This window comes from Erithacus rubecula (assembly GCF_903797595.1).
Source record: "Erithacus rubecula genome assembly, chromosome: 4".
In the NCBI taxonomy this organism is placed as follows: domain Eukaryota; kingdom Metazoa; phylum Chordata; class Aves; order Passeriformes; family Muscicapidae; genus Erithacus; species Erithacus rubecula.
The window spans coordinates 18,678,183-18,695,558 of NC_136686.1; the positions used below are offsets into that span (position 1 = coordinate 18,678,183).

The 17,376-nt window shown below is 38.3% G+C and overlaps 1 pseudogene across 1 annotated transcript; it reads right to left on the reverse strand.

The window, feature by feature from the left end:
* Positions 1–2,183: 2,183 nt before the first annotated feature.
* On the reverse strand, positions 2,184–15,865 carry LOC306800783 (BPI fold-containing family C protein-like; annotated as a pseudogene). Its single transcript has 12 exons — positions 15,835–15,865; positions 13,875–13,979; positions 13,162–13,175; positions 11,419–11,520; positions 9,814–9,987; positions 8,479–8,550; positions 7,781–7,848; positions 6,327–6,369; positions 5,352–5,451; positions 4,299–4,366; positions 2,329–2,410; positions 2,184–2,233 (listed from the first exon to the last, which is right to left on the reverse strand). The product of its transcript is annotated as a BPI fold-containing family C protein-like (transcript).
* Between the last annotated feature and the right edge of the window lie 1,511 nt (positions 15,866–17,376).

A 17,376-nucleotide genomic window follows, 5' to 3' on the forward strand; every position in this document is an offset into this window, starting at 1 on the left:
AAGTAGAGAAGTCAGTCTATTCACTGCCATAGAGACTGGGGAAAGTGCTTGGGATACATCCATCAGGACAAACATGGAATTTTTAGGCTGTAATTTGGTGACTCTACAGGATTCACCACAGGGGTGGTGAATGAGTGAAACAAATGCCTATCCCAGGGGATTCAGACAAGATTTAAACCAAGATGGAGCTATCTGCATAAATCACAGACTGCATGCAGTGTGCAATTCAGAAGGTCTTGCTTTCAGCAAGGTTTCCCAGGGAGAGTGAGAGAAGCCACCCTGATGGAGAATTTTTAATCAAACTGGACAAAATCAGAGAATGGTTTTGTTTTTTCCCCAGAGCTGGGAACAGCCTTTTATGGAGTGATTTGTCATCTGGGACTGACCTGGCAAACAGGTCATGTTATTATGGTTTTTCTCATTTCCAGCTACTACACTGGATTATGAGCAGCTGAAACTACAGGAGAGTGTCTTTTCTAGCATTACTTTTACAGATAAAATTTCTTTAGTCACCACAGGGCTATAGAAGAGCTGGAATGAAACCATCTATAAGCAGACAATTGCCTCTTTCCTAATACCTGAAAAATTGTTTTGATATTGCTGCATCTTTCACTAGCTGCTTCATTACCAGAGGTAACAATATACCTCAAACCACTAGATTATTTTCAGTCATGATCACGATATAAACTAAAAATTATGAGAGAACATTGACTTAATTTTTTTTAACAGTTTCAAGCAATCCTGCAGGACACATTTGGCTTTCAGTGTAACTAGCATATTTTTAAATTTTAACTGGCAGATATTGAGAGATGAAAGAAACAAACTTCATATGTAGAACAAAAACAAAGGACTGGAAGGAAATGTGGTTTTGACATATGCATAGTCCTCAAACTATAAAATATCAAAATTTAACATATATCTATCACTTCCCAACAAAGCCACTCCTTGACAAAGAGTAATCACCATGTATTTTTTTTCCATACCTCTCCTCCAAAGGCTGAAGAGAAGACCTTTGCTGTAGCAGACCACAGGGCTGAGGATTTTGCAGGGAAAACCTTCTGCAGCCATGAGCCCATCTTTTAAAGGAATGAGCTGTGGGCCTGAAGAGAGCCAATTGCAATTATCTTCAGTGGTATCACTCAGGGAGTGGTCTCTGATAACCACATCCCAAGCTATTTTGGATCTCCCAGGTAAAATCTATCAATTTTCCTTTAGGGATAAGCAGAAGACAATGTAAACTGTCGGCTGGGGGTGCTCAGGTGCCAGAATGCAGAGTTTGGGGTGGCATGCTGCCTTTGTGGCAGATGGTTCCAGCAATGGTTTTTCAGATGAGGAGGAAACCCCAGTGAGAATTCCAGTATATCCAAAGGACAGATATTCATAGCCATGTTTGTATTGTAAAATAAGTAAATTAATGTGCCATTGGTATGAAAAACAGATGGGAAACAAGTCCCATCTGTTGAAATTGCTCAGGATACAGGAAACCATAAACAATATAGTATTTATAACATACAAATATATATATAAATACACACAGACACTACAGTGTATATATCTGGTACAAAATAGTATCAAGTCCTTGCAGTCAATATTTTCTATTTCTTCTGTTTCTTATCCAGTTAACCAGTAGTTCAGCTAACCAGTACTACTTGGCTTGTCAAGGAGGTGATTTAATCAATTAGCTTGCAAGGAAATTCCCCCAGGCATGGGGCACTTTGCTGGACAATGTGAGTCACTTCATTGTGCAAGCCATGAATAAAAAAGGTAGAGACATTTGTCAGTCAGTCAACAAATGCTCATACTTCACACGGATTTAACATTCACAGTGGGGAGTCACATGCATAATGATTTCATTATTTGTATCTCTGGCAACTGATGATGAATATAACTCACACTCTCAGTTACATAAACCTCTATACATTTTCTGTTATCAGTGAGGGACACCAATCTAATTGAAAAATCTCCACTTCTTTGGAGTTGTTATTCCATTTTTTTTCTAGTCACTCTTTACCTACTGAAGAATACAAAAAATTTGTAGCCCTGCTATGATTTACTGCTATTTGGTTTCAGGATGCCTTTTTTTTAGTATTCTATCAGACATCTGGATAAATAAACTGATTCAGCTCAAACTACACACAGTTTCTATCCTGAACTGAACTTTCTATAGCATTAGTAGAGTAGTTTTACTTTCCATACACTTTTAATGTCTCCTGGTTGAAAGTCTCTACTGACACTGAAAAAAGAAAAAAAAAATACAGCTTCCATTTTACAAATATTAGAGGTATGGAATTTGGAGATTGATACCCTTGAAGAACTGCAGCTACTCACAATCAAAGAACAACTTCTGTATGACACAGAGGCCAAGGACAGCCTTGGCTGCAGTGAGCATGAGACCGTCGGGTTTCAGATCCTGGGAGAAGGAACAAGACAAAGAACAGAATTACAGCCATAGACTCCAGATGAGACCTGCTTGGCAGGATCTGTGGGAAGTTACCCTGGAGAGCTGAGGCCCAGAGGAGCTGGCTGATCTTCAAGGGCCGCCTCAGAGCATAAGAACTGCCATTAGAATGTTCAGACAGTTGAGCAAATGTGGCAGAAAGCCAGCATGGAGAACACCGAGCTCCTGAGTGAAGCTAAACACTAAAAGGAAGCATACAGAAGATGGAAACTGAGACCAGCTACTTGGAAAACACACAAATATCTCATTTGCACACATAGGAATGAAATCAGAAAAGCCATAGTTCAGCTGGAGCTGAAGACAACAGGAAAGGTTTCTGTAAGAACATTGACAGTAGAAGATGAATGTGGGCTTATTGCTCAGTAGAATGTGGGACCAAAGACATAGAAAAAGCCACTTTTACTAGCAAGGCTTGTCCTCTGGCCTGCATCAGCAGGAGCCACCAAGGAGGCTGGACAACATGAACTACAAGGAGAATCTGAGAGATTAGGCTCTTCACCTTGGAAGGCTTGAAAGGCCATTTTGTTGCCTGCAAATTTTGCAAAGAAACTGTATAGAAAACAGAGCCAGACTCTTCTTGGAAGTGTGTGGTGAAAGTACAAAAGGCCACAAAACATACAGGAATATGGGAAATACTGATTAGGTACTACAAAAACCATTTTACTCTAAAGGTAGTTAAATAATGAAACAGATTGTCCTGAGAGATTGTGGAACCTTCATCCTTGGAGGGGTTCAAGATTTGACTGGACACCATGCTCAATAACCTCATCTAATTAGTCCTGTTTTGGGCCAGTGTCTGGACTAGATTATATGATTCTACAATTACATGGCACTGAGCTTTGTAGATCCGTTTCCACTCTTGGTGTCCAGTCACAAAGGGACAAATTCTGAAATTCTTACAAAGGATAAGGTCTCACTCCTTCACAAAGTTTTGCTAAACTAATGGAGATTAATTGAGCAATGCAAGAACTGGCTTTTAAAATTTAGAAAATGTATTGTCTATAACTCTAGTGAAAAGAACCAGTCACTCCTCATCAGGCTGCAGCAAGTTTTCCAAAGCATCAATAACAATTAGCTACACTCCCTATACTTAAAAACAACAGATTTGCTTTGTGAAAAATGTTTGAGAGGTTTTACTAAAACATTAAACATAGAGATGAATATCCATGTCTCTAATGTTATAGCATCTACTCCCTGTAAGACAACAGAAGGAAGACTGCATTTTTCTCTTATTGTTCTTTAAAAGTAAAGGGACATTGTGAAGGTCCTCCTCATCCTCCAATTGATAGTGAACATCAGTTTAATCAGATGACCCTGAGGAAAGAAAAACATATAAAATTACCTTAAATTCAGATAGGTATATTCAGGAGCAGTACTCTGGGATTTGTTCCCATGGTAAGACCCTCAGCAGGCCAAGAGGCAAGAGTGGCTTTGTGCCTCCTGAACTTCAGTTAACTTTAGGGTAGGAATGGGCTCTGATGCAGGTTAATACAACTCTCCAAAAGACTGAGCATCACTTACCACAGAGACACTCTGCCCATGAGCCTTCTCAGAGAATGGTCAGGGTAATGAGGACTCAGGCACTCAGTGCTCCTGAGCCCTGCTGGGGATAGCAGTGCTGTCCTTGTCATGTCCCCATGCTGGCACCCCAAATGGCTGGTGGACCATTTAGAACCTACAACTGCTTGGGGTGGGGGACTCATTTTGGGTTCAGAGAATGCATGTTATATCTAATGTATAGTGAGAGCTTTACTACTGACAACATCTAGATCTACCCACCACTGGAAAATGCACAGAATCACAGAAGCAATATTCTGTAAGAAGAAATTTGGCTTCTCACCTGATTTATTTTTATTACAGGTCCAGTCAGGCTAGTGTGGGCCAAATTAGGAAGAAGAAATCCTTTCCCTAGTTTATTTTCAAAAAGAACAAATATAAATACATTTGAAAGTAATAATAAAATGCACTTTAGAAGCATCTTTCTCAAGGAACTCAATTTGTTTGCAATTTCCCTTTAATTAGCTGTTGTGTCTCTAAAGGGAGCTATTATTCATATACACTAAAAACCAAAAAATACTGCAAAAAAGTTGCATTCAAACCTCTTACAATCTCTCAGCTGTCTGACAGTGGGATCTGCCTGCCTTTGTTCCTCTTCTGGTATCTCCCCCTCAAAATCTGGTTTCTGCTGTTTTCCATTCTGACTTACTCTCCATCTTTTTGTTCTTCTCTACTTGATCCTCTCAGCCTGTGGGTTCCTCTTATCTATCCCTGTTTTCCTTGCTCAAACCCCAGCTTTATTCTTATTTGCTTTTATAAACATCTGAGTTTTGATTCCCACCCTTTCATTCTCTTTATTTTCTTCTCATTGATAGCTCACCTTTTTCCTCATCAGTCTTCTTACCTCTGTGCACCTCAGAGGCACTTTCTGTACCCTCCTACCTGCTTCTTTCTGCCATCACCCCCTTGCTCCTTGTCCCTTACTCCCTGCATCCCACAGAACTGATTTTCTATTCTGTCCTGCCTGTGGCAGCAGGTGTGGCACAGAGGCAGAGGCAGGTGATAGAGATGTTACTCTGGAGCCCAAAGATGCAAGTGTGCTCTGCAGTTGCTCACTTTGGGCCATTCTTTGGCCAGGACAAGACTCAAGCCTGTCTCAGCTCTGCTACCACATTTCATTCAGTGGAAATGGAACCCAAACCCAGTGTTTGAAAGGGTGCAAACAGTCCCTGATCCATATGCTGAACAACCAGGAGAGAAGTCCAGCGCAGAGTAAATTAAACCTGTCCAGCTGTCACCGAATGGAAAGAAAACTTCCCATAAGAGGAGGGATGTCACCTCCCAGAGTCTTTAAAGCTGGGTACTCCCTTTTATGGTTTCAGTGTTGCTTTCCCACCAGCTGTGCTCAGGAACTGGCTACAGTCCTCATCACTGATTACTGGAATCACTATTCTCTGTAAAGCATGAGACAGAAAATTCTCCACCAGTAGTTTTTGCTGTGAGGGAAAAAGCACATTTGGTGATTATGCCTGATGCCCATGCAGTTGTAACTTGATGAGGAAGAGGGTTAGGACTGAAGTGACAAGCAAAACAATCAGAGCAGAGCTCAACAGAGAAAATCTCAGGCCAAAAAAAAAATTGTTTAAGTTGTAGCTGAACAATGCAAAATATACATGGCAAAGAGGTGTCCATGTTTCTTGCAATGAACTAAACTGAAGTTTTGAGTTTTTTCTGTATGTTAAGTACCTGGCATGAACCTTAACTTTAGGAAAGAAGTATGCTAAACTTCATTTCATCTGGCAGGACTCAGTTCTCAGAAGTGAAGTATACTCTGGATGGAAGAACTGTCCTGTGCTTATGCTCTGTCTTAAAGCCACTGTGATTAGTGTCCTTCTCCTCTTACTTAAAGATGTGGGTTGGACTGAGCTGCTGCAGAGTCTCACTGAGCATTTCCAAATCTACAGTGAGTGATCTAAATAGTGGCATTGTGTTTCTTTCATTCCCCTTTTAAACTCTTGTTTTTATTGTAATTGGTTGAAGCAATTTAAGATAATTCCTGATATGGAGCTTAAACCTGATTTTGTATTTACTCCAACTACTACACATACTCAATCCAGCTGTGAATTGTCTGAACCCAGGCAGACTACATAACATTTTGAGCCTCTGATGAGGAAAAGACCCCAACACTCTTAGAAGTATCTCCTCTTACTGAAAAGAAAAAGAAAAGCAAAGAATATAGTTTCAAAACAGAAAAAGCAGTGGCAGATATCCCCAAGATAGACCAATAATTCTTCACAATAAGTTCAGAAGAATTTCTTTTGTCTTTGAAGGGCTCAGCTACATTTTCTAGGCACTGAAACTATCAGCTTACATCAGGAAAGCCAAGATTGGAGTGCAGTAGGGAGAACTGAAACCTGAAATAAAAGAAGTAAAATAAGAGGACTCACTAGAAAGACTGAAAGCACAAGTTATGCACACTGCTTGAAAATTCATTTGTGGAAATTCATACTGATTTCATGCTGATTCACACATTTAACTTTGTCAAAGGCCTTCAATTCCCAATAGCTTTTAATTAAAACAGGCACAATTACAAATGAGTTCTAGAATCACTGGGCTCTTTCTGGTACTAATCTCCTTCTACAGTCATGTGTAGTCCAGTGCTGTGACTATAAGACTTGGGAAATCAAATTTTTCTGGAATTGTTATTTCCTAGAATGGCTGAACTACACTTCAATCAAATGTTCATTATTATTTGAATAAACTCATATCCATTTCTAACCATTATGATTTGCTAACTTTTCCCACTGATGCCTGTAATGAACCAATCTCCTTGGTTCACTATAAATATAATCCTGGGGGGAAACAAAGTTTTGAAGAACAGGAGAACATATTATTGTGTCAAAAGCTCTAAGTGAGCAACACTATTACTTTTTAAATTTATACTGACAGGATCTGATCATTCTAAGTCCTTTTTTTCCTGTTAAACAGTCCAGTGACCAAAACTAAAAAAAGACTGCTCACATTTTTCTTTAATTAAATTATAATAGATTAAAAATGGTCATAAATTCTGGAATTTGAACCCAGCTTCATGTATAGAGCTATCATGAAGAGACATTGATGTGGTCTACCTGTCTGAAAGTCTTTGCTTCAACCCATCAGGTTCATTTATGGAGAAAGGGGCTGCAAGCCCAGCCCTACTTGAAGTGTGAATAAAATTTTTCTAAGACAGCTGAGAACAAGCACAACTGCAGGTAATCACAAAACAGCAAGAGTTAAGTAAATCTAAAAAGCTCTGAGCTTTGATTCAAACTACAGACACCTCTTTTGTTTGATGACATGCTGCTGCAGTATGTGCCACTTTTTCCTGCCCCTCTCATGAAGGGATAGGGGAACTGTAGGGACAGTGGTCCTGTGCAGAGTTTGCACTGCAGCACTTCTGTTCATGATGCTCAGACTTTGCACAGCAGCAACATTTGAAAGGTTTTGATTAAACTACTGAGCTTGATTCTCCAACAACAACACAGACTGAAACAGATGCCTTGAAGATAACCAATAAGTTGAACATTGTCATCTGGAAAGGTATTTAAGTTACAGAAAGGGGAGCATCACGGGGCACAAGAGACATGGTTGTTCCATAATATTATTATATTTCATCTCCAAAATTTAGAGCAACCAGTTCTAAGTATCTTGGAGCTCCTATGAGAAAGAAGGTAACTAATTTTCTTTTTCTCATGGTGAAACAAGCACTGTCAGGCTGACACAATGAGTTCTGTTGTATCTAATGTAGGGATAATTAATGCTTCTGTCTGAATTTCTCTGGGTTACCTCTTCAGAAGTAATGAGATAATCAACTTCTGTTTGCCTGTAGTCAAATTGGCTCTGGTACTGGCTGTCTGCAGGGGAAAAAAAAAAAATTGTCTTCTGTGACTGCATGCACAGACAGATACTGTCTTAGATACAGGTACAAATGCAATTGCTTTTGTGATTGGAAACACATTGTCTAAACTTTTCATGTGGTCAATACATATAGATTGTGAAATCATTTGTGAATTTGCCACTTTCTGCCAGCAACTGGGATTGAGTGACAGAGTGATAACACTGCCCTGATTGCCTTTTTATCATCAGGATCATTTAAGTCCTTGCATGGCTGACATAATTGGTTCACTTGCAATCTAATGAAAAGATGTCTAGGGACACACTGAACTACTTCATACACAGAGGTTAGGAACACTGGGCATCACACAGTAACATTTTTATATATTACAATTTATCCTTGAATAGTTACTCAACCTCCCACAAGGAAAAAAGGACTCTCTGTCCCTGACTATTACATCTATTAACTTCTACAATGTGTGGTGTGTGTTTCCTTCCTGTGAAATGCAACAAAACAGTGTGCATATTTGTGGCAGACCAGTACATGCTATTTTATGCTAATCTCTAAGATTTTCAAAGGACCAGGAAGATTACTATGTCATTTGTTTAGCCCCAGCACAGAATGTTATCTTCCAGCTCATTTTACTTACCAGATTCCCTGCAAAGATGTACTGGGTGGTTGAATTTGGCAGAACAGCAAACCGTTCTACCCAGCCAGTGATCTGTAGGACATATCTGCCTGCATTTAAACTGACTGCAGGAGGTGATGCAGCATCAGCCTCAGCAGCAGTGGGGCTGCTGCTGCAGAACTCTGAGCAATCAGTGCAGGTTCAAAGAGGAAGAAACTGCTGAGGGCAGAGTTAAGATTTTCTCAAGCTACAGTTCCTATAGCTGCATCATAATCAGGTGTTATACACCAATCCTCTTGTAATGAAACAGTATTAAAAATACTTCATTTTCATTACACCAACTGAAGTGACAAAATTAGCATTGCATATACTCTGAGACTCAACAATTATAAAGCAAGTGATGAAGTTTTAAACTCACTGTCTGTAAAAATAAAAGTATTCACCTCAGAAATAAAACTTCTGAGTAGGGAAGTGTTTAGATTAGAAGTACTATCAAGCTGTAAACAAAATAAATTAGGTAATTGTATCAGCTTGAAAATTCAGTTTTCCTTGGGAAAAAGTCCCCATTACATCCTGTTTATTTTAGTTTTAGATAATCCATATTTTGATTTAGTATTTTCTTGCCCCAGAATGATTTCTAAGGAACCCACAGTACTCTTTGGGTACTGAGAAGAGAGATTTCTCATGGACTTGATTCAGGAGCATGTACCAGTAAACAAACATTATTCTTTGAAAGAACAGACATGATTTCTGCCTCTGAGACCTTCTCTGATGAAATATGTCAGAGGCAAGGACTCCAAAATTTAATTTGCCTTTTTACTGCTAACCACTATGATGATGTTTACTAGTACCATTTTTGTCACCAGTTTTCATAAAGACCCTCTTAGCATTGTTAGCAAAACTTATTGGAAACTGACTACAAATGCCATTGTGGAAACTGGCATTTCTGAGAGGTAGTTGAAAGCTTAGCTTGCTTGTACCTGCTGCTTGCCTCATTCTGCTGCCCTGTTAAGTCTGAGGATTTATTCTAGTTCTCAACATAGCCAAAGCATTTATCCTGGGCCATGGTGCAGCAGACTGGGGCTTCAGTACACTTCTTGTCTTGCCCTTTGCTATGCAGAACCATGCTTCCTTTTGCCACTCCTGGCACACCAACTCTGTGAAGTTCATCCTGTCATTCTTTGCCTACAGCTGCAGAGAAGTTCAGCCTGAAGTCTGAGAGGGACTTGGACTCTTACAAGTGGTATAAGTATGACCCAAATCCATGTGAAATGGCAAACATAAGGTGTTAGTCTTCTTTGCTGACTATCCATCTTGCTAATATTTGTAATTCTATTACAAGCAAATCATACTTACCTCTTCAGAGATAATGATATTAAAGGTTCCTGCTCTGTAGTGAGCCAGTGAAACAGACTTAAAAAAATAATTGGAGACTCCCAGATATATCATGGAATCACTCTGGTTTGGGAGAGCAAATGGAGCTGGCACAGAAGGAAGGTCTGTGTGATTTCCTACTGGATAGACTGTACCCTACAAAAAGTCATTATCAAATATTTCTAATTGAAACATTTTTATCTGTAAGAATGTATTAGCAGTGGTTGAAAGAATTTTTGTTATGAAGATAAGCTTGACGTTAAAGAAACCTTGAACTAAGCAAATAAATTTGTGTTATGCCCTAAAAATCAGCAAATTATGGCTCTTTTTGAAAATGTACAGGAATCAAAGAAAATCTGAGTGCCATGCTTTCAAAGCTTGAATTTGAGCATTCAAGTGAGTATTCTGAACAGCAGCTACAAGACATACACAAAAAAAAGTCTCTGGACCACAATTTTCTTTCTCTAGTAGCAAAGACACCTTTTTAAATTTAATGCTGAGGGTGACATCTCACGAAAATCTTCAGGAACCCTTGAAAAGCACTGGAAGTTGCTTTGGCCCAACTGCTAATCCTCCAAGACCTATTTTGGCTGTTACACAGGTAGGGGACCTTGGCTCAGGTATGCTAAGAAAATAACTATTAAAATGTGAGAGGGTATGGAGCCATGAAATTAAAGAAGAGTAATACAGACAATAAATAGTGCAGTTACTGACACTGGTTAGTAGCTGGAAGATTCAGCAGGAAAAGCACTGGCATGGAAAGGTATAAAACCCTAACAAAAAAAATTGGAAGCTAGAAGACAACTTATAACCATCAAGAACCAGCCTGTTCCAAGGAGCACTAGACAATTTCTTTGACTGACTTAGAAAAGTCATCCTGTGTCCCATTGGGATGTCTATGTGCTAAAGCTTAGCCTGTGAATCCAAGATAGTGACAGTAGCTGACAAGTAATTACTTAGTTCTTTTAAGCTGTGTATATCCTGCTTGCAAAGTTTTTTGGTGTGTGGTAAGAGTTGCTTGAACAAAATCAGCTCTGGCACATCCTCCCTAGCTGAAGTCTGTTCTGAGAGCCATGGGGATGCTCTGAATGACAAGGACTGCTGGAAAAAACTGGGTGTTGCTGAGGTAACTCCTGCAACAAAGGTGAAAAGTAGATAAGAACTGCTATGTGATGCTCAAGGATTGTCTGAGAGGAGCCTTATTTTTGGGTGTGACCTGTACTTACACAAGATGCTGAATCATATCAAGACAAACAGCTTTGGACTGCAATCACATTGGGAACCATCACAGATTATGTATCACTGCTAAGAGGTGAAGACCAAGCAGCAGGGCAAGAGCTGTGTATCTAAAGAACACTTTTGAGCTGTTTCTAGAGTACCTCTGAAGGGTTTAAACTCTGAAATAATTTAATTATAAATAATAGCTTTGGTTAACTAACAAATGCTGGTTTCCAAAATAACTCTTGACCAAAATTCCCAAAACATCTTATAGCTTTTCCAAGTAAATATTGGAGAGGCTGAATAAGACTGTAGTGAAAGAAAGTTCATCAACTCAAAAGATAATCAGAAAAGTCTTAGAAAGCACACTGGTATTAAAGACAAATTATTTTCAAATGTGTGATTTGAAGACTGCTGGAGAACTAACTAGAGAATAGTCTACTTGTGCAAAGGCGTCAATCTGTCTGAAAACTAGAAGAATGATGGATAAAATCAAACCAGATGTTAATTACAAAACCACATCACAAACAGTTATTGCTTAGTAAAGCAAAGACGTTTTAGAATGATGAATCTGAAGAAGAAGAATGCTGGGAGATGCAAGAAGAAAAAGACAGAAATTATTATAAGAGGAAAAAGTGAGAGTATTCCCTTGGGAAAAGCCACTGATTCCTTCTAGTTTAGGCCTTGTTCTCCTGCTGTTCACAACTGAATACATTTTGCAGAAGTTTCTCCCATGCAGTGAAAAATCTAGGGCAGAGTCACCATTTTTGCTATGTGTTTTCACAAGAGAACTAAACTCTCCTATATGATTAACAAAATACTGCAAAATAGGACTAAATCCTTTGTAAGATGACATTAGCACATTTTTCTGCCTATCAGTGCTGAAGAAAAGGGATGTTTTTTCACATAGAGAGTGCTTCATTGTCAATATGATTGAAGACTTTTTCTGAAAAGCACCAGATGCAGCCTCAGTCTGATTATTATTTTTGATCAGACTGTGCTGTCTGTTTACACTGTATAAAAATCAGATATGTTCAAAGAGAAATGGTGAATTCACACAGAGATGATGAACTTCTCAATAGGAATATGAATATGACAGCACAGCTTGGAGTGCTCTTGAACCTAAAGTGCTTAATTATGTGCTACATAAGAAAATTATCTCTTTCAGTAATATTTGCCACTGCTTGGAACATGGCAGGTATAGGTCATTTTAGGAAAAATAAATGTCTACTTACTCTGCTTATGAATAGCAGAGAAGGTAACAGAAATATCCACAACTAAAAGTGAAGAATGGGAACAAACTCTATGACTTGAATTATATTACTTACAGGAATTGAACTAATTTGACTTGAGAAAAAAACCAAATATTCTCAATCTTGAGGGAAAGAACCCAAACCAGAACAATAATAAAAAACTGTGGCATTGATTATAGTGCTGAAAAATCTTACATTTATATATTTTTTTAAATAGATAATGATTGTATTTATTTCTCTGCAAAAATGACACAGGAATAGTTAGTGGTGGAAAAGAAACAAGCTCTGTGTGACATGGTCTGCCTGCAGTATCTTGTTACCTCACTGAACATAAGTGTTATGTCCACACACCAAGAGTATAAAGGTTCAGCAGGAAAATGCTCATCTCCAAAATCTAAAGAAATAACATAAGTCAATTACAATTAACTGAAAGATTGCAGGTGATTTGCTATGGGTACAGAAGAAATCTGAATATTGTATATAAGATGCATGCAAGAGATTTCTAGGGTGCAGTATGGAATATGTTAAGCTAGAGAACAATGACTGTATTCTTCTTCCTTCCCTTTTTATTGTACCATGAACAGGGGAGTAGTTTGGTATCTAATAAAAATGGCTACAATTTGAGCACTATGAAAATTACTTAATAAAAAACTGCTATCACCAAATCATCCTTATGCTTTCTAAGCAGTGCATCCATCCATTAGATTTTGTATTTGATATTTAGGCATAGTTATATGAAAAGAGAGAAAAGTCAGAAATGTAAGGCCTGTGTTTTAACTCCTCCCTTTGCTAACTGAAACCATATTTGCAAACTGACATTTTTATCCAATTTGGTATGAATGAGCTTCTCAAGATAGAAAGCTGTAGATCCAGCTGGAGGAAAGGAAATGGATACAGTGGCTTTCTTACCATGGATTGAAATATTTGAAATATAAAATCTGGCAGACTGGGATATAAGTGTAATTTATATTAACAAGAAGCAATTATAGCAATATGGTAGACTGAACAGTTGACTGTTTTTATTAATTTGAAAGTCGCAGACAAATCTAGGGGATCTGAGCCTCAGAAGAGCTATGTAGAAGGTAATCTGCAAAGTTATGAATGCTAGTTTATAAATGATGCTCAATTAGCCACATTTGTCTAAGAGTAAGAAAAAAAATATAGAAAATCATAGTGAGAACTGTATTATTTCATATTCTCTTTTGAAAGTTTTATTTGTAGACTGTAGGTCCGCTTGTCAAAAAGCTTCATCAATCTAGATCCCCTCTATACCTGCAACCTTCCATCTGCAGTCCTGGACTCTCCAATATGGTCAAATGTCTTTCATGTGCAGAAGGTCCAGCCAGATCATTTGATGGCACAGGCAGGAAGAAATGTAAATTAATTGCACTGCAAACACTCAGCAAAGGAGTCTGGTTTTGAAAACACATAATTAAAATATATTTTCAGAGCCTTCAGCAGTTAATTGTATCCTGTAGCTGGGTCTTTAGAAATCAAAATTTGGAAAGTGTCCCTTTATGGTACAAACCATGCTACTTCCCACAGAGTAACTGGAAAGTTTGCTGTTCATACCTAGATCCTTCTCTGAACTTGACTTCTACCTATCAATGCTCAACTGGCAACTGTGTAGCAACGTGGACAAGTGGCCTGTGCCATCCCCTGACACTTCCAAGACAACTGCAATAAACAGTTCTGAGATGGACACAGCAATTTCTCCTCAGTCTTTGCTGCTTGGGGAAAAAAAAAAAGCCAAACTCAGTCAAGAAAACATCTGCTGTAAGGAAACAATTTAAAAGGATTTCTTGCTTCTATTATATAGAATAAAGAATGAGTTTTCTAGGGATTAAAATATTTTTTGGACATGCCTGGTATTCAAAAACAGATTATATGCAAACGTTTCCAGGGCATGAATTTTCAGTGTGGTGCAGGATGTGACAAGTTTACAAAAATGTCACAATTTCACAGAAACACAAGACATTCCAGTTTTTCATGACAGATTAACCTAAAGGTCTCTGGGACCACAGCAGCAGAAGCCAGTTAGCTCATAAATACATAACCCAAGTTTTATCAATGTTGCAATTATTTGACTTTTCTCTTTCCTGTAAGAAAGTTTTCAATAACTCCTTTACATTGCTCCATTTTTTTTTGTCTAGCCCCAAACCCATTCATTCTCCTTTCTGTAAAAATCCCTACTAAGATATCAACAGAAATCACTTTAAACCTAAATTCCAGCAAATTTAGATATTAGGACTATGATTAAGAGTTGCAAAAGCTCTAGACCAACCAAGTAGGATAGAGAGTTGAATGGTTGTTAGAATAGCCTTATAAAAAACTCATTTACCATAATAGAACTGACACTGAAAGCATCACTTTTCATCTTGATTACTTGGGTTTTCTTTTCTCAGGCATTACTACAGTGGTGGCACCATACTATTGAGAAAGAGCCCCATCCAAGAGGAAGTTCAAACCATGAGTTTCTCCACTTCCCTCTTAATTTTTTTCAGGCAAAGCAAAATTCCTGGAAAAAGAAGTGGTAATCCTAAAAGATTAATTTTTACCCTAGATTGCCCCTGACCAAACCAGTGTCTAGCACTGCAAGTCAAAAAGTCGCTCCTAGCAGCATTGTCATTTTAAACCTCCCCTTTTCAGCTCACACATCTTTTTCTTCACAATAGTGATATAACAGAAGAAAAATCAGAGAGGCTGGGGGCACAGTGACAACAGTTTCCAGCCCTCAGTCTCACTGAGACAGAATACAGATCTGCATATCCATGCTTTGGAACCAGGAGGTGCTGTGAAATTTTGCAGGCTGGTGATCCATCTTGCTCTGCTGTCTAGCTCACTGCTGTTACCACTGCTCCATTAACCCAAATTGTAGAGGTTAGCACCTTGCAAACTTTTCTGATATCCCAGAAGTTTTAGCCTTCCCCACTCCCAAGAAAAGCTGATATACTTAATACCATTGTATTAAAATTCTATTGTAAAAATGCTGAGATAAGTGGAAAAATCAGTGTGTAATCATGTCATTACAGACAATCTTACACTGCACAGGCTTATGAAGCTAAGTCAGTTTTCCATAGCAACCCAAATTCTGTAACTTTCTAAGTTCTGAATGTTGGCATTGTGACAGTGCCCTTCCTTTAGCAGGAGCTCTTTGGGAGGTAATACACTCTGTACCTGCACATAGATAACTAGCTATAGAGTCGACCTTCCACCTATGCTATACAAAGAAAGCAACAAATGTGGCCACTGTAAACTCAGTGGTCCTGAATATTCATGCAGTGTCTGGACAAACTGAGCATGCTAACAGATGTCTGAACTGATACTTCCCCAAAAGACCTGTGGGGTAAAATAATTTTAAAAACCCCACAAAACAACATTAGTAGTCAGAGGATGTTTCCTTCTTAAGAAGTTTATTCAAATACATTATTGTTGGATTGTACTTAAATGATAAAGCCTATCTGACCTGAAAAATAAATTCCCAGTATATTTCTTAATTTCATTTCCAATCCTTCTCCCAGAGCCCTCCTACCTGCATTCTGTACAATTTTTACAGTACCCATGTGTGCTGCAGTGATTGTAGCAGAAACATGTGCTTCAATAAATGCCAGTTCCAGGAATAAAGGAAGCAGAAGTTTCTGGGAAATCTACAGCATTAATTCTGAGCCTACAGAGTATAGAAAGGGGGATTATTAGACTGCGTGTCAAAAGACTAAGAAGGACCACTGATCACTGAAAACCCTTCTGCTATAAAAGGCAAAGTCTATGCTTCAGTAAAAGTATTTCTTAGAAATGACTGACCCATGGATATTTTAAGAAAGAAAGACACTTGTACTATTGCACCTGTAGCATCCTTGTAAAAAGAATCCTTATTATTAGGTCAGGGGGTTTTTGTGTGGTGTTTTGTTTGTTTGTTTGTTTTTGTTGTTGTTGTTCTTTTTTTTGGGGGGGGGGTTAAGGTTTTTTTTTTTGGTGTATTTTATTTTGTAACAAAAACCTTTCCATGGGAAAAGAATGAACTCTTTAAAGAGAAATCTTCTTGCCAGGGAAAGAATAAATCCATTTTTTAGTCTCAGATGCTACAGCTATAAATAAATCCAGGTTGTCTGAATGCTAGCATTTGCTGAAGACCATCAAAGTTTTTGTTTTCCCATTCTGCTTCCTTGCCTAAGCAAAGGGCTCTGGAGAGGATCCATTTTTCTAAATTAAATCCTACTTGAATATTTCCCTGCCAAAACAAATATTTCTGATATTCAAGGATATTGTCTTGTAAATGGGCGTGTTGAACTGAGCTGAGCATTGTGAAGACATCACATGTCATCTTATCATGCAGTATACATTTCTCATTGTTCCCTACTATCTGGCAGAGATCTCTGAAACAATTGCCTTTAATCTGCTTTCCCTGGGGCAGAAGGCACCAGCTACTTTCAGTTAAAATGACCATAACTTTCCAATAACATCTCAGGCAGTAAGACTGCCTTAGGTATCATGTTTGCTGTGAGCTAAAATCAGATTATACATCGGGAAGACTGCCAATTTCAAGGACAATGGTTGGGGGAATTAATTGGGGTTTTGAACATTATGCAATAATTTAGATTGAAATAAAACCTTAGAAGATTTTTCTGGTTCAACCTCCTACTCAAAGATGAAACAACTCAGAGATTCTGCCCACCTGAGTCTTGAACTTATCCAAGAATCCAAGACACCCCAGCATTTTCAGCCCCTGTTCTGGTGCTCCCTAGAATTTTTTCCTAACTTTGGTACTTTTCTTGATGTAACTTATGCCTTTTGCTTATCATTCATATGTGTACCCTTGGAAGAATCTGGCTCCATGTTCTCATGGGTTTTTTGTTTATAGCCTATTGGAAGATGGGATTGAAGGCTGTAGAAAGACCTGCTTTTATTTTAGAGAAATGTATTTGGAGAACTTGTAGGAAACTCTGTAAAACCATTTTTTTACTGCCTATTCCTGGTACAAAGATTTTCCTCATCAGTAAACACTTGTTGAGGCTTATCCAGTTAAAATGGTAATTTATCATGCAAATTCATCCAAAAATATTCTTTAAAAAGCATC